Source organism: Panthera pardus, unplaced genomic scaffold, assembly GCF_024362965.1.
Source record: "Panthera pardus isolate Hobbes unplaced genomic scaffold, ASM2436296v1 HiC_scaffold_13, whole genome shotgun sequence".
NCBI lineage: Eukaryota > Metazoa > Chordata > Mammalia > Carnivora > Felidae > Panthera > Panthera pardus.
The window spans coordinates 75,554,866-75,578,472 of record NW_026526688.1 but is presented as its reverse complement, the minus strand read 5'-3'; the positions used below and the strand labels follow the sequence as shown (position 1 = coordinate 75,578,472).

General features: G+C 45.4%; 1 long non-coding RNA gene across 1 annotated transcript; it reads left to right on the top strand.

Moving 5' to 3' along the window:
- Positions 1 to 6,144: 6,144 nt before the first annotated feature.
- Positions 6,145 to 12,783, top strand: LOC109262529 (uncharacterized). Its single transcript, XR_002077811.2, has 3 exons — positions 6,145 to 6,653; positions 8,035 to 8,173; positions 12,525 to 12,783. It is a non-coding gene; the product is annotated as an uncharacterized LOC109262529 (long non-coding RNA).
- The last annotated feature ends 10,824 nt before the right edge of the window (positions 12,784 to 23,607 follow it).

The window sequence follows — 23,607 nt, the reverse complement described above, 5'->3', positions numbered from 1 at the left end:
TTAGCAACGTGTTTCCAGCCAGTGTTTACCCAGAGCCATGAGGAGAAACAATAAATAGCCTGCACTGAGTTTCGGGAGGGAAGTATGACCTTCTCAGAAATTATTTCACGTGGTGGGTGGAGGGGTGGGGATCCTGATCTTACTGAGTACTCGAGAGCCATGTGTTACCTCCTCTAGGAAGGGAACCTGGGCCAATGGTGAAGAGATTCTGGACCTGCCATAGCTCAGGCCAAAAACCCTTCACAGAGAAGCAAAGCTTCAGACTCCTCCTGGAGACAGCATGGCAGGAAGAGCAGAGATGGAGATGTAATGTAGGTGGCAAGATTGACAGGCACACACTTGAGGGCCATCAACCAGAATTTTCACCTGCACTTGATACAGAGAAGAAATAGACATGTGCACTCTAAAATTGGCATTTTCTGCATGTTTGATTAAAAACCGACAGCATTTTCCTAAGTGAAGTTACAATTTTTGTGATAACCTTCCTCCCATGCTCCTTGAAAAGACAATCTTAAAGCAAGATCATTAGTCAGGTAACTATGCATATGTGTGTGTGTTTATCCAGGTGCCACAGCAAGATGTGCAAAATATTTTCATTCTTTGACTCTCAAGGTGAATTCTATTAGGAGGAACAGTTGGAGTCTGGTCGTCCTGTCAGATGTAGTACAAGCGAGTTCTTTGTGCTTAGCTGGAATTTTCTATCCAGATTCAGAGCTAGAAGGTCTTCTGCACACAATGGAGGTGTATAGGTTACAGACTAATGCTCAGCTTACCTGAGTCTTCTTTACAGCCATTCTCCTGGGGACACTAGTCTAGGACATTAACTATCTGCCACAATAAAAAGTGCCCTCCTTGAACCCCTGACTACTAGAGGACTAGTTTAATTTCTCTTGATCTAGGAATATCTTTTTTTTTAAATGACAAAATCAGTGCATGTCCCTTATAAACCCCAAATCAAACAATATAAAGGTAAGTAGAATAAACAATGAGAATTCCCCTTAAACCCCAATACCCATAATCTTACTCCCTTCTCCACTCATGACCACTGTTGATAGTTTTGGGATAAATCAACCCTGAACTTTTTCATGCATCATCACATGAAATGTGAAATACACAAGCGAGTTCTTTGTGCTTAGCTGGAATTTTCTACATGAAAGAAATAGACATGTGCACTCTAAAATTGGCATTTACATGTGAGTGTGTATTAGTGGGATCTTACTATACCATACCATATAAATTATTCAGTGACTTGCTTCCAGTGTAGGATTTTCTATCTGTACATATGTATCTACCTTATTCTCGTAATCAATGAATACTATTTAATCATTTTCCTAATATGGACAGTTAAATTATGGGAATGCCATACCAAAGAAGCCCATGTTCCTTTTACCCTTTTATCGATCCCAATCATTTAAAATGCTCAGAAGGGCCAGATTTGGGGCCGATGCCCTCTGGCGATTTGAAGAATGCAGAAAACTACTCCTGACACTTCTCTAGGACCCACTCCCAAATCACTGTCCCCCTGAAGTCTGGACATTTTAACCTTTATGTCTTCATCCTTTGTGTTTTCATTCTTTCCCACCAGGAACCTCTTCCTCTTCCCCGGAGAAACTGGGGGCAGAGAGGCATGGTGCTAAAACCTTATAAGAATTCCTATGTCATGAAGACAAGAGGGCTTTGCAAAGCGTAGAGACAATTCACACACAAAGTATTGCTGTTATTCTTGGATAACACCACATACATAATTTCCCATGGGTTGTGCCATCTCTGTACCTAACCTCCATGGGGACACACACACAGCCTCTTTTCTCCAGGAGCCAGAAAAGACCTGGAAGGATGAAGAGGATAGAGCGTGTGGGTTGAAGAGGTATGGAGAGGGGATGGGGAGAAAAGCGACGGAAGGAGGGAGACCTGGGCCTCTGACAGCTCACATTATCCAGCTCCAACGTTGCCTGGGGTTGACCCTGCCATAAGCCAGCATGTTTCCCTGCTGACTGGGCTCAAAAGTTAAAATTGGGTTCTTGTGGATGCTGGCCAATGACTTCTCTGCCATGAGAGCAGTTCCTTTTTGCTGTGTTTGCAAGATGTGAATTCACTCTTTTTTAATATCAGTAATACACAGTAAAGAGCTTAATCCAATTTACAAAGAAATAGGATCAGACAAAGCTTGAAAATACAATGTCCCTTTATGGTTCTAAGATGTTGGTGTGGGAGAACAAACCCTCCCCATCACTATCATGCTTCCTGTTCAGGATCATGGCATAGGAGTGACAGGATTGTGAAGGGCTTACGGTTTTAGAGTTACCTTTTCAGGTTTCAATCCTGTGATGCAAGGAAACTGGGCTATACCTTTCCAGCAAAGGGTCATATTAATGTGCTGTTACACATATATGGAAATGAAACTCCTGACCATCTTTTAGGAAAGAAGCTATTTTCAACATATTCATGTAGAAAGTAAGCTGATCCACTAGCACTGTCTCCCTGGTCCTTTGTGAGCAGTGATGTTCATTTGCTATAGATATGACCCAGGCTAGGGCTACCATTTGCCTGGCCTGTGTGAATGACATGGCTCAGAGTCATGGGCTTGTTTTGTGCACAGGAGTTGATAGGGAGGAAAGGCTGGAGTGGATGGGACCCTGTCCCATGAAACTTCCACAGAGAAAAAGCTTATGGTCTATGTGTTTATGTGCAAGGAGGTGTGTCAGCTCCAGATTTGCACTGACACCCTGATATACTAATCCGGTGAGTGGGTGACCAGAAGTCTCCAGAAAGCTCAAATCCTGATGGTTAGGCAGGTAGCAGGAAAGGTGGGGTTTCCTAGTATTGGTATGGTTCCCATGAGGCTTTGGAGCAATTAGGTCCATACACATTTTTTAAATATCAGTTATGTGCCAGGGTTGGTGGTAGGCTCAACAATAAATAAAACTCTCAATCTCCCCATCTTGAGGAACTTACAAGATGACTTCAACACCATCTGCTGAGGTTGCAATGAGAAAAGATATTCCACCCTGGATGGGAATGGAGGGAAGACTTTCTGCAGAAGGTGAGCTGAACTTTGCAGGATGAATCAAACAGGTTTATATTTTTTAAATAGTGGGGAGGACAGTTTAGGCAGAGGGAAGAGTGAGAACCTGAAAGACATGTGGATACAGCATGGCTTGGCCCACGTGACTAGAGTTGCAAGAAATAAGATCAGAGAAGAAGGTAGGAGCCAGGCCATGGAAAGGTGACTATGCCCTTGCAAGGAGCTGGGACTATAATTAGTAAGTAAGGGGATCTTTTCAAAGGTTTAAACAAAGCAGTGACATGGCTTAACATGCACTTTCATAGATCATGCTGGGGGTGTCTGGAAAATGGAACGATTCCTTTTTTTAAATTACTTATTAATTAATTAATTAATTAATTTTGAGAGAGAGAGAAAAAGAGCAGGAGAAGGGGAGGGGCAGAGAAAGAGAGGGAGAGAGAGAATCCGAAGTAGGCTCCACACTGTCAGTGCAGAACCTGATGTGGGGCTCAAACTCATGAACCATGAGGTCATGACCTGAGCCACAATCAAGAATTGGATGCTCAACTAACTGAGCCACCCAGGTGCCCTGAAAATGGAACAATTCTTGAAGCCAGGAGAGCAGCTAGGCATCTGGGACAATAAGCTAAGGGAAACATAAGGAGGTCTTGACCATGTGTGGAATCTAATTGGGAGAAAGTGGGGAGAAAAGTGTAAGGATGTGAGCTGGGAAAATTGGGAAAAGGGGTTTAGCAAGGGCTGGGAAGTTTGTCAGGACCCCATCTGAAGGAGACAAGAATTCCAAGAACAGGCCAGGGAGATGTTGGGTCTTATTGACAGGTTCCTCTTGGCAGGGATGGGGAAGAAAGCAGACAGGCAGGGAGAATCCAGCTCTGTAAACATGTGGATGGTTGGGGAATACTCCGGGTATAACAGAATCCTGACTCAGGGCAGTGTGACATATCCCAAACCTACCTTCTGATGGGGATGGGGTCATGATGGGCTTTGGAGGAGGTGAGTAGAAGAAGGCCCACAGGGTGGAGGTCTTTAGTCATTGATGCAGGCTAGGGATGGAGAAAGCAGGTACCAGCACAATTGGAACCCACTGTGACCTACCCACCTAGTCACCCTGCAGGGGTGTGCAATAGCCCAGGTCTTTGGAGCTAAGCAAACCGGAGTTCCAGTCTTCTCTCAGGCACTTGCTAGAAAATTTAGCCACTTCCTTAACTTCTCAGAATGCCAGTATGCCTATCTGTAAAAGAGAGCTGATAGTACCCACCTCACCTGGTTTTTGTAAGGAGTAGTTAAATGAATGCTGTATATAAAGTGATCAGCTGGAGTAGTTTCATTTATTCAACTGATTTTTTATACTCTGTGTCCCTAATACTGTGCAAAGATCTGGAGAACCAATTAAAGCATGACAGACAAGGTCCTTAGCCTTCTGGAGCTTCCATATCAAATGCTCAGTCACTGTCAGTAAGGCTCAGTTTTCTTATCTCTCTCCAAGTCAATGCATATTTTGGAGTGAATACCACCATGTGCAAAGCGCCTTGCTCAGTCTCCTCAGAGTAAGTCACCAGCGTGCTATCTCCCACATCAGGTTTCCATCAGAGCATCCAGGGGGCCTTTCCAGGGGGCAGGCTCCAGGCCTTTTCACATGTACACTGGATTACAGCTTCCACGGTGTCCTCATTCATGGGATGCTCCCAAGGTGATTTGATGAGGGTCTAGATTTGGCAATCACTGCCCCAGTTCCTACAGTGAAGAGGGTAACTTTGGGCTTAGGATATCCACTTTACAGCAGGGTAGAGACCAAACTGGGCCAATGTCAAGAATTGAAAAGAACAACAGAAAATCTGCTAACTGTGCTTTTGGGTGCACTTGCTTCCATGAGGGGAGTTTTATGGTTATTTAATTAAAACATTCCACTTTGATCAAAGGTGTTGCTTTGACTTCTCGAGTATGAAATACAAGACTTGTGAGAGTCAACATCTTGTTAAATGCAAACAATTTACCAAGGGCCCTAAACAAGACAAAATATAGTAAATAATAAGATTTAGAAATTAAATTGTAAATGTCTATGGAGAAACTAATTATTCCTCTTGTTATGAACATTAACTCACATTCAGTTTTAAGTCTGTGTTATTCTAATGATGTTTATACCATTAGCCACTTCTGACCAAATAAAAGAATGGCAAGGGGGGTCGGCTCATTAACACATTGGGACTGGCACTGTTTTGTCACCACTTGACTGGAGTTTCAGATGCCTCAAGTTTGCTCTGTATAGAAGGGAGAGAAGCAAGAGCTGCCCTTACGAGAGGGTGAAATGTTTTGCATTTATAATGGAACTGGAGGGCTGGGCTAGCTCACTGAAGCACATACAGAAGACAGAGCTTTCCTCTCAGAGGAACTGAAGGAGAGAAACAGAGGAGCTGAAGTCGGATAGCATCCTGCTTTAGAAGTAGGCATTGGGGGGCGCCTGGGTGGCTCAGTCAGTTGAGCGTCCGGCTGTGGCTCAGATCATGATCTCACAGCTCCTGGGTTCGAGCCCCCTGTGGGGCTCTGTGCTGACAGCTCAGAGCCTGGAGCCTGCTTCAAATTCTGTGTCTCCCTCTCTCTCTGCTCCTCCCCTGCTCATGCTCTATCTCTCTCTCTCTCCTTCAAAAAAAAAAAATAAATAAAAAAAAAAATAAATAAAAACATTCAAAAATTAAAAAAAAAATTAGAAGTAAACATTGGGGATAGTGGATTGTAGCCGTGCTACGATAGGATCCAGCTCTTTATCTGTTCATTCATTCCATTCCTTCAGCCAATGTGTAGTGAACACCTACTATGCACCAGGCGCTGTTCTGGGCCTTTGGGACACAGCAATGACAAAAACAGATAAAAGAAGATTTCATTCTAGAGGAAAGAGTCAGACAATAAGCCGCAATGCATGGATAAACTATAAGATGCATTAGGAGATTATAGTGAAAAAGAAAAGCAGGAGTAGGGTGGGTGGGAGTGGAAGTGTAGGGTGCGGGTGTGCTGTGGAATTCACAAAGGTAGGGAGGGGAGGCCTCAGGGGGGTGACTGGAACCCAGTGGACTTCTGGTGAGGAGCAGGAAGGACACGGGTGAGAAGCAAGGAGTGTGCTAAAGATGCAGCAAAGAGACCTGTGTGGCCAGAGCCAAGAGAAGGAGGGAAAGAGTGAGAGATAACGTTAGCGAGAGACAAGGCAGACCACCTCAGACCTGGTGGACTGTTGGGAGGCTTTGCTCTTACCCTGAGTGAACTGAACTGGGGAGCTATGGCAGTGTCTGCAGCACACAATGGCATGTCTAACCTAGGTTTCAGATTAACCTGGGGCTGTGGCAGGGCATGGAGTCCTATGGCGGGAATCCAGTAAGTGCAGAAGGGCAGGGAGGTTGGCGGCTCAGACCAGGTGGTGGCCGTGGAGAGAGTAAGCTTCCATGTGAGTTGTTGAGAGTGGCTTCCTCAGGCTTTGCTGGTGGACCACATGCAGGGTATGAAAGGAAGAAAAAACGGAGCTGGGAAATGGCAACGATGGAAAAGAGAATCTAAAATAAACCAAGTGCACTCGCAATCTAACACTGGGTCACACGGGAGGATGCCGCAGGGATGGGACGGTGTACCGACGCAGCTCCGGGTAAGGAGGCATCAGGGAGCCGTGGGAAGAGACTGGGTTTTTGTATCAGATGGTCTTGGGTTCTAAATGCATTTGCTTTCTCTGTGATTTTGAGGAAGTGGTTTGACCCCCAGAACCTCCGTTTCTCTGACCTGTGATATGGGGTGATCATATAATAATACTCCTCCTGTAGGGTTTCTAAAGATTAAATGAGATAATGCATGTGAAATTCTGGGTAGCCAGCTCTGGAAATGTCAGCCATTCCCTCTCCTTCCCCTGAGAGGCTGGATAAATCATCCCGACCCAGAGCTGGTGGTGGGAATGAGGAGAGGGCAGAGAAGCTGTTTCGGGTGCAGCGTCAGTTATAGAGACTGTCACCTCTGGGGGACGTTTACCATCTCTCTCTGAGACAATGGGACAGGGTGTGGGGGGTCTGAGGATTCTGGCCGGAGGCCAAGTTTCTGTCTGGCAGCTGTGACCTTCTGTCGGTGGACTGCAGCCAGATAGGCCTAATGAGTGATTTAAAAAAATGCAGCGTGGAGGTATGTAACCATGGCAGAGCAGGACCTTGTTTCCGTGGGAGCAGGAACACTTAGGGGCGGATGTGACCCCGCTGCTGGTAGAATGGTTTAAAAGGCAGGGAGCCTGTGCGCTGAGCTCTTCAGCCTGGTAAGACCAGTGGACTCCCAGGAATCAGGAAAGGGCCACCGTCCCACCCCATCACGTGTATTTATGTGGGGGAGCCTCTGCACTCCTTGATTGCTGATTTGGATCTAACAGAAGTGAAAGCAGCTTGCAAAGCTCCAGTCTGAGCCATCATTTCCATCAGTCTTCAGATCTGGCCTAGCTCATTCCACTCCCCTCACTTTCTTTTTGCCCTCTTGTCGTAGTCTGCTCAGGCTGCCATAACAGGACACCATAGACTGGAAGGCTCAAACAACAGACATTTATTTCTCACCATTCTGGAGGCTGGAAATCCAAGGTCAAGGTGTTGGCAGGTTTGGTTTCTTCTGAGGTCTGGCTCCTTGACTTGTATCTCTCGTCCTCTTATTGCCCCTTCCCATGGTCATCCATCTGTGCACGTGCACCCCTACTGTCTCTTCCTCTTCTGAGCATGAGAGCACCGGTCATGTTGGATTAGGTCCTATCCTAATGGCCTCATTGTAACTTAATCACATCTTTAAAGAGCTTATCTCCAAATAGGGGTACATTCTGAAGCCCTGGAGCTGGGGCTTTAACATATGAATTTAGGGGGACAAAATCCAGCCATAACATTCCCTCTAGCTTCTGGGATTTTTGTTTGTTTGTTTGTTTTGCCATGGTCTGGACTGGGGTCCAAGCTTCTTGAATGTTTCCTGTTTCTGTCTCCATCATCCCTTTCCTGCTTGTGTTTCAATCCTAGAAAAATAGATTCAATGCCCTAGAGAAAAATGGATCAGAGAAACTAAAGATGTCTGAAGACCTGGTACCTGGCTACTCAGCCCTTCTAAATGCCATGGCGTAGTGTCCACTGTCCTGTGCCTAAAACCATCTTGGAAATGGTACGCACTCCTGTAGATCTGAGGCACTTGAGCCAGGCCTTCCTTGGGGAAACTTTCTACTATTTTTCCTCCAGAAGCCTCTCTTGTGTCAGTCATAAGGTTCAAAATCTAAATTAAAATTTTACATACATTGGACTCCTACTAGCTTCCAGACATTGTACCAGCTGCTTCCACATATATTAACCATTGTAACCAATTCAATGATGATTTAATTTAAGAGGGGTGATTGGATTTGGACCTGAAAATTTTAAAGGGTAAGCCAGGATATAATTCTAAAACATCTTCTATGGTTCTAATGAAATATATATCAGGAAACGAAACACCAACATTGAAATTTTTTATTGTCAGCATGGTTGATGAGTTTGCTGGGTTCATTTGGATTGTAGTGGGTGGTTTAGCTTTAGTAATAAGGGCTGGATATAAGAGTTCATGAGGAAACTAGGAAGACAGAATCTCCAAATGGCCCCAAGGATGCTTAGGAAGATCCTACAGCCTAACTGTAAGCACATTCAGGAACTGTGCCCCATGGCAGCTGGCCTTATCCCATAACTGCAGCAGCAGGTGGATTTTGTGCTCTGGAGCTCCACCTATAAGGTACTCAGTTACTCTGCCTCTGCTTTTGAATTTCAGCAGCTACTACAGAAAACAGAAGCTCCCTCTGTATATTCTGAGCTCAAACTTGAAAGAAGATGTGACAGGTTCAGCCCTAGTTGGCAAATTTTTCACACCAGGTCATATCATAGGTACTGACCAGCCTTGAGGACAGGGACCTGTCCTATGCAGCTGCATTATGGTGGGATCACACAGTGCTCTGAGAAGTTTCTGCAGGGAGCAGGAAGACTGGGTTGTCTGGTGTAATTGACCAAAGTAAGCTGGTGGCAGAGGACTGTGGGTAGAGCACCGTACTGGACCTCAGAAGGTCATTGGCTCATTTCTGCCATGGGCTTTTCATGTGAAATGCCTTAGTTTCTTTATCAACAAAGAGAGGGAGTGGGTGGAAATGTTTTACCTTGACTTAAGGAGCTATGTAATGATTAGGTAGAAAGACAGAGAAGCAGCAGGTATTCTCTAATTGCAGAACAGCCTGGGTATTAGAAACTCAGCCAATAGACCTAATCAATTCAGCAGAAGACATCATTAGCACTTGGCTACAAGGCTACCAGTGAGAAAACAAGCTGGTGGTTTTTATTATATTATATATGAACTGCTGATGTTCCTCCTGCTGGTAGGAGTCTGTGCTGGAGTTGTTCGGAATTACTTTGTAAAGCCTGGCTAGGTGGGGGATGGGAGGAAAAACAGAGCTGGGGGCATTGTTTGCTGTGAACAACCGTAAAATCCACTTTGAAAACTGAAAAGTTGTAACAGAGATAAGGTGGCTGGGAACTGGCTTTGGCTTGCTCAGGGAAACAAAACAAAACAAAACAAAACAAAACAAAACAACAAAAAACCCAGAGAAGGGGATTCCATTCTAAGAGGCTGAGTGGCAGAAACATCTCTTCAGGAAGGCAAGAACCAGTCCCAACAGGTCCTGCTCCAGGTGATGCAGTAGCCAGGCGGGTAGAAGAAGAACGTGTGCCAGGTTGTTCTGTTCAATGCTTCTTCCTGCTAGGGCTAGGGGAAAAGGTAAGGGTCTGATGCAAAAATGCAGTTGGGGAACGTGTCCCAAGTCTGGCTGCTCCAGAATGGCCAAAGCCAAGGGCTATGACGAACTTGATTGCTTCAAGGACACCAGAAGCATGGTATCTGGGAGGTCAAAGGCAGAATTCTGTCCCTTGGGGGAGAAAACGGACCAGAACAATGGAAGGTGTAAAGACCTTGGATATATAGTCCTAGAAGAGTAGGGATAGATATGAAGTCAAGAGCCTCCAAGTGGTCCATCCCAGGACCTAGGTAACATGCCACTCTGGGGGACTCAGAGGGACATAGTCATGCCTGTGCTAGGGAAGTTTGGTTCTGGCTGCTGTGAAAGGAGCTGCGAGAGGCAGGGGCAGCTGTTGGAGCTGGGACTTGGGTTGAGCATAAGCTTAAGTCCTGGCCCACTTAACTTTGGTGACTCAAGAAAAATAATGATCAGTTCAGGGTTTGATCTTCTTCTCTGTAAAACAGAGTCAACAATAGAGCGCTCCTTGAGGAAGGAGATGGGAGGACAGGGAGAGAATGTGGAGTAGGACTGGAAGTGCCCTGGATGCAGCCATTGGACTAGAACACCCGGAAGCTGGAAAGTGAATAAGCAGTCAGTTCTTTGGCCCCAGATTAAGAAACAGATATAAAACTGAACAGCACAAAGTTGTATGAAAGAAGCAGACTCTGGGAAAGGTTCTTTTCTGTCCTTTGCCACTCACTTTTCAAACATCTGTACTTTTATCCATACAGAAGTCTCTGAGGGCCTGTCACATCTGGGAGAACAGGCCTCCTGACCAAGATAGTCAATTGCAAACCCAAGACAGCACTGGGACTGTGATCTATCACTCAGGGCTTTCCAGGAAGATCCTATTCAAAAGCCAGGCTCTTAACAGGCAAGGAACAGTGTTAATAAAAGTCCTTTTTACTTGAAAGGGCACAGGGAAAAAAAAAACCAATAAAAGCTGAGCCCAGCTCTTAAAAAAAAGGTTGATAAAACTGACAAAAAATAAAGAAGTAGTTTATCGTGGTTCTAAAGGAAAGAGGAGGGTTTTTCTTTCTCTTTTTTAAAGGCAGAATTAATTAATCCACCATCACCAGCTTGTGCTCTGAATGGAATGTTAGCTCTAACTCTGGGGGGTGGGGAAGTCCTCCGGACCCTGGATAAGCTTCCATTAGAGCAACAGTGTTTAAAATAGTGAATTTAAATTCATCTGCTAGACAGAATAGGGCAGCAGAAGTAGAGAAGAAAGCAATCTGACAAGAGTGCTGTTAAGAAGCAGTTCTTGAGAGAAGAATTCCAGTTCCTTAAACTTCCCTCAGGGGTAAGATGGTAATGATATCAGAATAACCATAGTGGTATCAGTGACCGTGGTTTAGCCTCCTTCTTCTGCTTTTCTCACATCCTCCCCACTGAATCCATGGAGTGTCTACACCGTGAGTGAGCATGACAAAAGGAGGCTGTCCAACCAGTGGGGCCAGGGACCGGCCAGGACAGCTGCTGCTGTCCTCCTGGGTCTCTTCACTGCAGTTCCAGAGCCTAAACCAAACTCCCCTAGTTCAGGCCTGTGTCCCCCTGAACCCCCCAGGGTGACATGTCCCCCGCATACTGGGATGGACTGCTTGGGAGGTTCTTGATTTCTTATCTATCCTCACTCTTCTGGGCCTGCATATCTGAGGCCTTGATGTATTCCATCCTTCTGGCCAATTTCCTCCCCTAAGAACCGAATTCTGCCCTTAGCCCCCAGGCTAGAGTCCTGTCAAAAATGGGCAGATTTTGTGGAAGCAGAGCCATAGCCTGACTGAACATTTGATTGACATCTGAATTCCCTGCTGCTATGCCCACTTCCTGTTCAGATGCCCAGGAGAGCCCAGAGTGCTGTGGCATCTTGGATGCTTGCTCTGTCCACTTTTCCACATTCTTGCTTGTCCAGGCCTGGCTTTCTCCCAGGCCTTCTCACTCCAGGTGTTGTAGCATGCCTCCCATCTGGCCCACTCAACCAGCAATCTGGAGCAAGCCATGGAACCCTGTGGAAGATCTGCATCAAAGACAACGGATACACTGCAGACACAATAGAGACTATACAATGTATACAGATAAGCCTAGACCTCAGATATAGGTAAATTTGGGATTAAATTTATTCACTGATTCATTCATTCACTAAAAAAATCTGTTGAGAGCTTATTATGTATCAAGCCTCGTTCTAGGTGCTCAAGATAGAGTAGTAAACACAAAACTACTTGTCCTTAGGAAAGTGATGATCTTCCCTACTAAGGGAAAGTGGACAATAAACAGGTGAAGTGGGAAAAAAGTATATTAATGCTATAAAGAGAAATCAAGCAAGAAAGAGGACAGGCCATATGGGATAACTGTTGTGACTTTAGATAGAGTCAGAGAAGGCCTCATTGAGAGGCTGACATCAAGGAAAGACCTAAGGGATGTTCACAAGTGAGCCAGGCCATGTAGGAGCCTGGAAGAGAGCATTCCAGGCAAAAGAACAGCCAACGCCACGGCCCTGAGGTAGGAGTACGCCTAGTGTATCTAGGAGGCCAATGGACTGAAACAGAGAAAATGAGGGGGAGATTAAGTCGGGACATCACTCAGAGCCTGTAGGCCTAGGATGTTGGCCTGTGAAATGAATGTGTTAGTCAGTTTGGGCTGATGTAACCAAATACCGTAGGTGGCTGGCTTTAAAAAAAACCAAAACATTAATTTCTTATATTTCTGCAGCTGGAAGTCCAAAGTCGGAGTGCCAGCGTCTGTCAAGTTTTGCTGACAGCCTCTCCTTGTCTTGTAGATGGCCACCTTCTTGCTGAGTCCACGCAGGGCAGAGGGAGGAAGCTTTGAAGTGTCTTCTTCCTGTGAGGGCACTAATCCCATCATGGGGCCTCCACCCTCAGGATCTTATCTGCAAATTACCTCCCAAAGGCCCACCTTCTACTACAATCGCATCATCAACATATGAATTTGGAGAGTGGGGTCCCAATTCCATCCTGTAACAGGGAGCTACTGCAGGGCTTTAACCGGTAAGAAGATTAATTCTGAAGTATTTTACCCTTCATTATATCAACAGCTACCTGTCTCCATTTTTCCCAAATTCCATCCTGAAACTTTCCACAGAAGCTCCTCAGGTAATGGGAATGAGTGTTGCGTAAGAAAATTTGGGGCTTCTCTGGGTACTGCTTTGGCACTTTTATGAAAATCTTTGTTTTCTCCATTCAGCAGAGATAATGCTTTTCAGCTTATAAAGTTCAACGATGTCAGCTTTAAAGTTTTTCTTTGGTCCTACTTCTGTGGATATAAAAAAAAAGTCAGCAGTGGTCCACATGAAAGGATGTTTGGTTACCCCTTTGACTACAGATTAGACCAAGAAGCTCTGGCTTCAGACAATGTTAATCTTAACCTAGGCTGGATTTATTAGGCTGCCTGGCATCTGAGATCACAGATAAGCACATTTTCCACTCAAGCTTTTGCTGTATTAAGCCTCACAGGAAAAATTTCTAAAGGTTCAGAAAAGAAACGTTCCAAACTGTAAACCACATAAGCCTTTCTTTTCAGTCTTGTCTTTTTTTTTTCCTATTTTTTTTTGGGGGGGGGGTACAATAATGAAACCATCTTCTATGACCAACGGATTCATCTGGAAGCCTGATCACCGAGCTGAATTATCTTCGCTTCTTAAAAAGCAAGGCGAACTATTTGTTCAGAACAAAAAACTGCACACCGTGATGCCTCAGTAATTATACTATTGCCCCCAGAGGCAATAGTAACACCGCAATCCAGCCACGACAGGGAGGTGGATGCCGGACTGAGCGGAGGGGGACCTGGTGCTCGGTCCCAGGGCCGGACATGCGCAGATTGAATAGCACTGAACACAGTCCTGTGGTCCCAGCCCCAAGATTCCCGTAGGATTCTGGCCTAGTCCGTGGTGTGCACACCCATGTGTGTGGCACACCCATGTGTGGACCTGCGCTGGCTCCAGGAGTATCTCTGGTGCGACCAGGAGCCAGGGCCGAGTCAGCTACTGCGCTGCCCTGGGCCCAAGGTTCTCTCGCCTGCGGCTGACGTTCATTTATTCAACGCAAATTGTGCATTTATGTGACAGCACTGTTCTAGGTACTGGGGCTGCAGTAAAGAATAGGACAAACAAAGTCCCTGCATGCATGGAGTTTGCATTCTAGTAGGGGTGATAGACACCACACAAGTGTTGATCTCGGCCCGGAGTTCCAGGGTGGTTGTGGACCGGAGAGGGGTGTAGGACCACTACGAGACCCGTCTCCTGAGTACTGAGCTGCACTGGGCTAGGCTCCAGGACCCAGGAACCACGATGGGTCAGCCAGACCCCGCCTGAGCCACAGCTCCTTACCATAGTCTCCAGATGGATTTGCCTCTATGAAATCCTCTGGCCAGGAATGCTTTTTAGAACCAGTCCCTCCTAGTTATAGTTAGGCATAGCTGAAAATATTGTTCACTTGTGGAATTCAGGATAAAAGCAGCTTAAATTGCTATGATGGCTGAAGAATAAAAATCCGAGGGAGAAGGATGATTTGTCCCTGGGGAGGTCAGAAGCAGGAGAGGATGAAAGAGGGAGCCTGGAGATGTAGGCTCTGAGATGATAAAAAGACTCCTTGAGAATTTGATGTTTTGCTTCCCAGAGCTGCACCCAGCACTTAGACACACACCCCTGGGCCCTCTCAGAGTTCTGTATCCTGTATGCAGTAAAACAGAGTGCAGAATGCAAGAGAACATAAACTGGGCATTTATCTGCGGCATGGAGTATTTCAACTCCCAGGATAATGACTTCTTACCCCAAATCTTTTAGAGGGATAGAAACAGTGACTCAAAGCCCAGCACTGATTTCAAACCCATTAGGCCGACTTGATTTTAGCCACGCAGCTTCCTTCTGATTGAGGGTGTGTGTGCATTTGTGTCCAATGCCTCTGTGGTTGGGAACATTTGTGAGCAAAAATAACAGGCTTGAAGGTTGGACTAGTACGTTAACCTGGAACTGCACTGGCAGGGCAAGTGAGGGCACATCTGCTGTGGGGAGCAGAGGGGAGGGCCGGGATAGTGAAAAATCCACACAAAGGATAGCAGGGTATGTTGGCAGCCAAGAGGGATTTTCTGGTCACACCGGAATGTCACTGAAAGCTGGGAATAAAAGGCTCTACACTGATGACCGTCTAAGTTCAGGAAAGCACCATTGATCGTGACTAGTCACAACCACGCCACTAGGATTGCCTGTCAGGTAATAGAGGAGGGGCGTTTAGGCAGGATGGGGAAGTGCAGTGTTTGGGGGGGGGGGGGCGGTGACTCCCTAAATGTGCCCTCCTAAGGCTTGGGCTAGCCAAATGCCCCACCTTTGTTGAGTTGTTTGCAAATGTGGGGCTTCCAGAAGTGCAGAGCAAGTGACACGGCTGGGGCACGGGGGAAGAGGCAGGAGGGAGGTGACTGGGCTGGCAGGGTGGCCAGGCAGAGAGGGGAGCAAGGGTATTCTCTGTGGTTTCTGGTCTCTGAGGAGGACTGAAGGTAAGTCCTACACACACCGGTAGACTCCGGAGGTGAGGACGTTAGAAGGCAGATGGGCTTGAGAGTGATAAATTTGCAAAGAACGCACGGATGGCAGAAGAATGCTGGAAGGTCACAAGCTGGTGGTTCGCTGGAAAATCTACTGAATTTTATAAGGAGTTGTGTGACGGAGACTTGTTTGTCTACTTAACAGCCACACTCGTATTTTTCCTTCCTAAGAAAAGAACCCCATTGCTTTAAGAGGAAGCAATATGCCTGGCTAAAAACTATATTGCCTAGTTTCTCTAGCAGCTCAGGGTGTTCAAGCAAAACATGTCTGGCCAATGAGTGGAAGCCTGCTGGGGATTTCCAGGAAGGTTCTGCTTTTCTGTTATAGACAGTATCCTTTCTTCTTTTTATTATTTTCCTCTTTCTCATTTTTGGAACTTGGATGTGATGCCTGGAGCTCCAGCAGTCATTTTGTGAGAATGGGCATGAGTGTCATACTGCAAGGGCAACTGATTTAAGTCACTGGCTACATTGTGGGGCCTTTGCACTAGCCTCAGACTATCTGCTTTTAGACTTCTTATTACCATTTTCTTTGTTAGGCCACTATTATTTATGTTTTCTGCTATCTGTAACAGCATTTTATTCTCTTTTTAAATGTTCATTTATTTATTTTGGGAGAACATGTTCAAGTGGGGGAGGGGCAGGAAGAAAGGGAGAATCCCATGCAGGCTCCACACTGTCAGCACAGAGTCCGATGTGGCGTTCAGTCCCATGAACCCTGAGATCATGACCTGAGCCAGGGCTACAGCTTCTCCATGGCAACAGCATAAGGAGAAATTACTGCCCACTCTGCTCCTTGTTCTTGCCCCAACACCAAAGGGAAAGGGGGAGAGTGTGAGTACAGATACGTGTTCCCTGCCACCAGACGACTGCCCATCACTAAGCCTCTAGAGACACGAGTCCAGTCCGTGTGACAGTGTGTGGAGTGAGATTTTTAACCATGCTTAAAAATTGAAAGTGACTTTTAATAACCAGAAGTAATTGTCACGTCTTGGAATCGGGTTGAAATGTCATTAAGGAATCATGTGACAGAGACTGTTGTTTGTCTACTTAATGGCCAGTGTGAAAAAAAGTTGAAGCCAATTTGGAAAAATTAAGATGATTGCATTTCTGTACCCCCATAGAACTAAAACATCTCAATAAACTCCAAAATAAATCTGCTTAATTTTGGTTGCCTTAAATCCATGCCACATTTTTATGTACTAATATGGGAAAATTTCCAAGATAGATTGAAAACTATAAATACATGTATATATATTGCGTTTATATATAAGGAGAGCCGGCTGGTGGGGTGGGCAAAAGGCACAAAATGGTGTATATAATGAGCAACCTTTCGGATCATAAAAAGAGGCAGGCAAGGATTTATACTTGCACTCCCATAAAAAACCTGGAAGCACAAGCAGGGCCATCTACAGGGCGGGGTGAGAGGAGACTGGGGAGCAAGATTTCTCTGGACATAGAGCCTTACGTAAGTTTGACTCTTGAATTATGTGAATGTCTTACCTATTGAAAATTTTAAATTAAAAATGATAGTGCCAGAGAGTATTCCATTTGCTCATAGAAAAGACATTTAGAAGGTTAGCAGGGGACTGAAATCGGACAATCTAACACTCTGCTCCATACTCTTCAAACAACAAAATCAAAGTGTTGCCGCATTTTCACACGAGTAGCTCTCTTCACTCCCACCCAAAACCCTTGTTTTATGAGACTGGATGGTTTAGGTGAACTGTGGGTTAGTGGCAACTAATAAGGAACAAATAAGGAAAACAAATCAGGAAACAAATAAAGGAATTTTAGCTTTTGTTTGGGAGGAAAAAACCTGGTTTGTGATTTTAAAGAGAAGGAATGACTAATGTATTAGTGTATATAATTTATTATCATGTTTTATTCTATTAATTACACTAGTTAATAAAATACGTTACATTAGTAGTCCATTATATATTAACTCAATGTGTAATATAGTATATTTACATATTATATGTTATACATATTATATTATTGCATATAATTTTTATTAACTTATTTTTTCAAATTTCTTGTGATCAGATTCCTATATCTTAGAGAAATTTTCTGCAACTATGAGAAGTGTCACAATAGTGAGAACTCTAACCATTTTGTCTGTTTAAGGCAAGGGTTGGCAGACTATGGCCTGTGGGCCAACCTGGACAGCTGCCTAATTTTTTAAGGCTCGTGAGATAAGAATGGTTTTTACATTTTTGAATGGTTAAGCTTACATGGTTATAGAAATGCCTACATAATACACTTGTTTTTGCCTCTTGGCCTGCAAAGACTAAATTATTTACTACCTAGCTCTTTAAGAAAACCTTTGTCGACTCCAGATTTAAGAGTTTTTGAGACTCACTTTCCAAGTTCTGCTCTAAAATATGTAGCCCCAGCTGGGACCAACCTCTGGACAAATACTTCTCTCACCCTGCTGAAAACCATAAAGGCCATTTAGTGATGAGGCGAGGGTAGTCATCATGACCTGTAGTTTTCACTTGGTGGGGCAGCATTAGGCATAGCACACACACACACACACTCACACACACACACTCACACACACACACACACACACACACACACACACACACTCACACACACACACACACACACACACACACACACACACTTTCTATATTGGAAGTGGGAAAATATTGATCTTGGTTGGATTTTTCTATTCCATAAACTTCCCTTTTGATAGTCAAAGCCCTGAAGCAACAAGATATAGTTGGGCCTCATTCCGGCTGCCAGACACAGAGGGCCTACCATGCATAGCTCTGTATGTCACTGGCCCATGAATGTGGCTCTTAAGTACAGAAAAGGTGACACATGTCAGCCCGTTGCAATGTGGTTCTGCGGCTTTAAAGAGACCTCTGTATTGTATGTGCATCTAAGTAACTGGAACTTGGACTCATCACATCTTTTTTAGCAATGACATTGTAACAGCATGGACCCATCCATCATCATGTCACCCTTATGGAAATGGTTTCCAGTGGTCAACTTGTCAGAGTTAATTAGTCTTCTGACGTATGAATAGTCAGAAGCAAAGCGACTTTGAGAGCCAGGTTTTTAGATACCTTTAGCAGTGAACTCTACAGGTATCTGATCTTTCCTGCCTTTTAATTAGAGCCCTTTCATCTAAGAGGGAGTATCTTTCTGCTTAGAGGTACAGCTAGCCTGGTTCTGCCTTCTGTTCTCAGTTCTGGGGCTAATTCATAGTAACCATAAGCAAGCCAGTGGGTCCTCTGAAACCTCAAACATGTGAAATCCAGGAAGTTCTGGTATAGAACGTGGTTAGTTGATGACTGTTTAAATGCAGACATCATTAAAGTTTTAGTGTGAAAAGTAGTGTACCAGCTATACTGCTCACAGACCCCAAAACTTAGTAGTTTAAAAAAGAAAAGCAACCGTGTCCTTAGCTCAAGATTCTGTGAGTCACCAATTTAGTCTGGGTTCAGTGGGGGTTCTTTAGGCACCCACAGTGAGTTGTGTGTTTGTTGGTATGTTGGGCAGGCAGTGTTGCTTATCTTGGCTGGGCTCTCTCACATGTCTTAGGACTTGGCTGGGATAACAGAACTACTCATCTCTGGTCCATGAAGCTTCTTATTCACCAGCAGTCCAGCTTGGGGTGTTCACATCGGGGTGGGGGGGGCAGGGGTCTTTAAAGGGATAGTGGATGCATGTAAGGCCGCTTGAAGCCTTGGCTTGGAACTGGCAAAATACTGCTTTCAACACATTCTAGTGGCCAAAGCAAGTCACAAGGCAAGTGACAAGGCAGCCCAGATCCCAGGTGTATGGAAGGAACTTCAAAGTCACATCACAGTGGCATGGATGCAGGAAGGGGAAATGTTGTGGCCAGTTTTTGCAATCTACCGCTGGGAGCTAAGACATTAAGGAACACGCGTAAGGTGTCCGGTAGCCCAGAGCAGGTGAGGGGGGACGAGGCCATTACCTTGAACTTTGGACACTACACCTTTAAGTGAGGGACTGGGATTATGCCACTCTGGTTGTCCCTGGGACTTCTTTCTGGTGGAAGAAGGTGAGAGAACGTCCAAGGGGAAGGTCAGAGCAGCAGGGGATGGGTAAATGTGTGAGCAGTGCCCATCTGGGTTTTGGGTTAATTTAAAAAAGAAAAGAAAGAGGGTATTTTTCCACATACATTGGGAACCCAAGAGTGAATACAGGCCCTGAGTTTGGTAATCTATTGGAGTAGAAGCTTCTGCACCCAGGCAAGAAACCTACTAAGCAAGAGGCAGTGCAGTTTGATGCTATGAGCACAGTCTTATGGGGCAGACAGAGCTAACTAATTGTGGTTTAACACCTTCCTAACCGGGTGCCTTGGGGAAAATTACCTAACTTCTTTAAGGCTCAGTTTCCTCATCTGTAAAATAAGGATAACATTATATACCTCAGAGGGCTATAGGAGCCATTAAGGCAGAGAACACACGTTAAGCCGTCTAAGGCGACACTAGCATAATAATAGCCCTCCATTAGTGTCACTGCTATTATCCTTCTAACCTTTGTGGCTATGGATTCTTCACAGTTTTTCTGTGGTTCTTCTTTTGCAGTCCTGCCCCCCTGTATGTGTGAGCTCCTCCTGGTAGTTTAGACCAGCAGTGTCCTGTGGATGTCCCAATGTCAACGCCAACTCAACATGCATACCAAAGGTACACAGATCTGTCCCGAAGCCAGTCTCCTTTCCCAACCTTTTGTATCTCTTCTTTCAGAACTACCATGTAGCCACCTGGATTTGTCACTGCGAGGCTTATCTTTGATTCCTTTATTTCTTTTTGGCCTCTTACCCAGTTATTAGACAACATGCAATGCCTCTCACTCTTGTCCTCCCCTTCCATTTCCTCTACAAATGGCAGAAGCTGACTTCTTCTCTTGATGCTTTGAATACTGTCTAGAAGTTTCCCCACCTCCAGGCTCTGCACAGTGGTCCAAAATTAATCTTCCAAAAGACAACCCCTTGCCCCAAATCATCAACAGGGCCTTGCTACTTACAAGATGACATCTAAATGCTGAGCCTGGCACTCAAAGCCTTCTACAACTTTACCCCAGTTCCCATCCCTAGACTTACCCTCCACCACTCCAGGAAAATTCGTTTGCATTGTAATTATTTGTATACCTATCTTGTTCCTAATAAGGGTGCCTGTCTCTAGAGCAAAGGTTGGCAGACCATGGTCCACTGACCATTGCCATGTTGCCAACAAACCCTGAAACAAAACAGAGTTTACTGTCCTCTGGTCTCTAGGATAGAAGCAGTCCTTAGACTATTTTGTCCTACACAATTTCAATATGCATTTATTGAATGAATGTTCCACATACTGGGCCCTAAATATCTCTGTCCTTTCTTGATCCTATAATCTTTTCCCCCTGTAATAAAGGGTCTTACCCTGGTTTGCCTTCCTGAATAAAACTTTCCAATACTCTAGAACTCACATCAAATCCTCTGGGAATGTGGTGACTGATGACTTCTGCTGTATTCTGAATTCCAGTAGCACTAACCCACTTATTTGACATTTAATCTTCTACTTCTGTGGTTTCCTCGCATCACAGAGGGTCACAAACCTGACTGATGCCCATCCCTCACTTCTGCCTGGCTATCTTCTCTGTGTCGGAACTCAGCAGATGTTCCCTGGCCCAGGGAAGTTTTCTTGGACTCCCTTCCTCTCCCTTTCTTTGTGTTCCCCAAGCTCCCTGAACTTTCCTATCCTGACGCTTACCCTTGTGTATTGTAACTGTTGCTTTGCTTCTCGGATTATCCAACTGTGCTGTGAGCTCCTTGAGGATATGGCCGGTGTCTTATTCATTGATATATTTTTAGTATCTGGCATAGTACCCGGCTTGTGGAATTCTCAATTAATATTTTGGAATAAAAGGTTGATCAATCAATGGTTGTTGATTGATTATGTAGCTGATTAAAATATCTTGTCTTATACCTCCATGGTCCGTATTTTCATATATCAGTTCCCGTGCTTTTCCGTTATGTATAGTCATTTCTCTTAGTTATGTGTCAATAGGTAGTTCGTATCTCTGGATATCAGTGAATAACTAACAGATTTTATATGCATGAGGTGATGAGGCCACAACTGGGGACTCCTTGAAAGAAGCCAAGCTTTGAGATCCCCAGGTCTTCAGTGAGAATGATAAGTGCCCTTTTCCGGACCCACCGTTGCCTTGGACTGCGGGCTGCTAAAACCAACAGCAGCTCTTCCTGTGTATGAATTAAGCATTCCAAGGACAGCCTGACTGCTGAACAAAAAGGTCCATGACCAAATTACAGCAGTCACAGCCAGCTTTCGAATCCAGCCTGAGCCTGCTTAGAGCCCCACGTTCACCTAGCGTAAAATAATACCAAATGTTTGGACTTGGAAACCATTTGCCAAATGTTGGGATAATAGAACAAAGCACACACAATGTCAGAAATGGAGAATGGGATCCTGGAAATAGTTTAGCCCGCTGCAAATGAGAAGCGGGGACCTCATTCAGCAGACATTTTCTTTCCCACTCGCGTGTCTCCCCTAGAGCTGTGTGCCTGCTTGGGCTCTCCTCCTCCTCCTCCTCCTCCTCCTCCTCCTCCTCACTTGTCTGAGCCAGTCACGCTGCAATCACATTCTGCCTTGCTGTCCACGATCAGTTTTTTAAATGCAGATAAATTAGAGACAGGTTGTAAACTGATCAGCCACAGCAGCCCAGATCTTGCAGTAAAACGGGTGCATAATAACCGAGTTTCTATTCTCTGGATGTGCTGGTGGCTTCCACAGAAGCCCTCCCCCATGGAGTTAAAGTGGAAATGAAGCGCAGAAGCTCATCCGATCAGACAGAGAACAGACATTTGGCATTTAAAAAAATGCCTTTTAAATGTCTAGATAGACGGTATATTACCCTGTAGCCTTTTCAAAATCTGTGAGACACGCCATGAATGCTGTTGCCTAAAAAAGCCAGCCCTGGAAAGCCCTCAGACATGCCCGGGTGTGAAAGGCAGCAACCCAAAAACCTTGGGGAGGGAAATGTCCCCACTTGCTCCAGGAAATATCTCTTTTCTGCAAGAGTCACGGGACAAGTCGAGCAAGCAGAATGTTTTGCTCATAATTTTCATCTGATCAGTCATGTGTGATAGGCAAACGCGGTATGGCCACTAAAACAATATGCAAGGTGGAACATTTACTGCTTCAAGGGCAGGCACAGAGGGGCATGACGCAGGTTTGTTCGGAACAACAGAAAGTCACTCACTGCCTCGAATGGGTGTCGGGATTGTAAGTTCAGGGGAAATAGGTACTTTCATAGAGAACCAGAGAGCCCGAAGATAGTGCCTAGGTGTTTCCTCAACCGTCACACGCACCTGCACATCCCAGGGACCAAGCAAAGCAAGGGATCAATCTGGTATTAGCTGGAGCTAATTCTCCCCAGGGAAGAATGATCTTGAGGCACATGGTCCCTGGACCAAAAGTAGTCTGAAAAGTTTCCTTTTGCTATTCCTTCCCAAAGTTTGTGCGTGAGTCATATTTATTACCAGCCCCTTGTGAGAAAGGCCAAGTCAGAACCCACAAGCCAATGACAAGAGTCAGAGAGAAAAGAGAATCTGCTCCAATAACGAGTAACGATGGTCTCTAGGGCAGCCTCAAGCAGACAGACACCTGTACCTCCCCAGCAGCTCTAGGCTTCCTCACCGTACCGGCTGGGGACAGCGGGACAGCAGAGCAGGGCAGCCCCCTAAGGCCTCACCAGCTCCCTTGACCTTGGGCAGAGAGTAGAAGCCAGTCATGGTCCTTGTTTGCCTTTGGGGGAAAAGACTGGCGGGGGCGGGGTGGAGATGTGCCTTGCTCTACTGTTGGAGGCCAGTGAGGATCATTCAGTAAACAAAATGAAGAAAGTAAACAGTGACTGTAACAGCAGCATTGGCCAAGCTGAGTGTGGAGTGGAGTGCTTCTGAGGCATCTCTGGCAGGCTGAGGTACTGCCCTGCCCAGAGAAAGCCTGGAAGGTGAGGCATGGTGCTTCAGTCATATAGGATGGGGCTGGACGGCTGCAGCGAAACCTGATGGATGCTGCGAGCCCCAGGCAAGTCCTAGGCCATTGGCCCTGCTCAGAATGTTTCTTTCCAGTCATTACTCGTGCATCCTTAGCTTCAGCAGCAGCTCTGGCTTCAAAAGAGGGGGTCGGTCTGGATCACTCCCTGGATCAGGGGGTCTGGATCTGGATCACTGATGCTGGGCACCATGGAGAAACAGCTA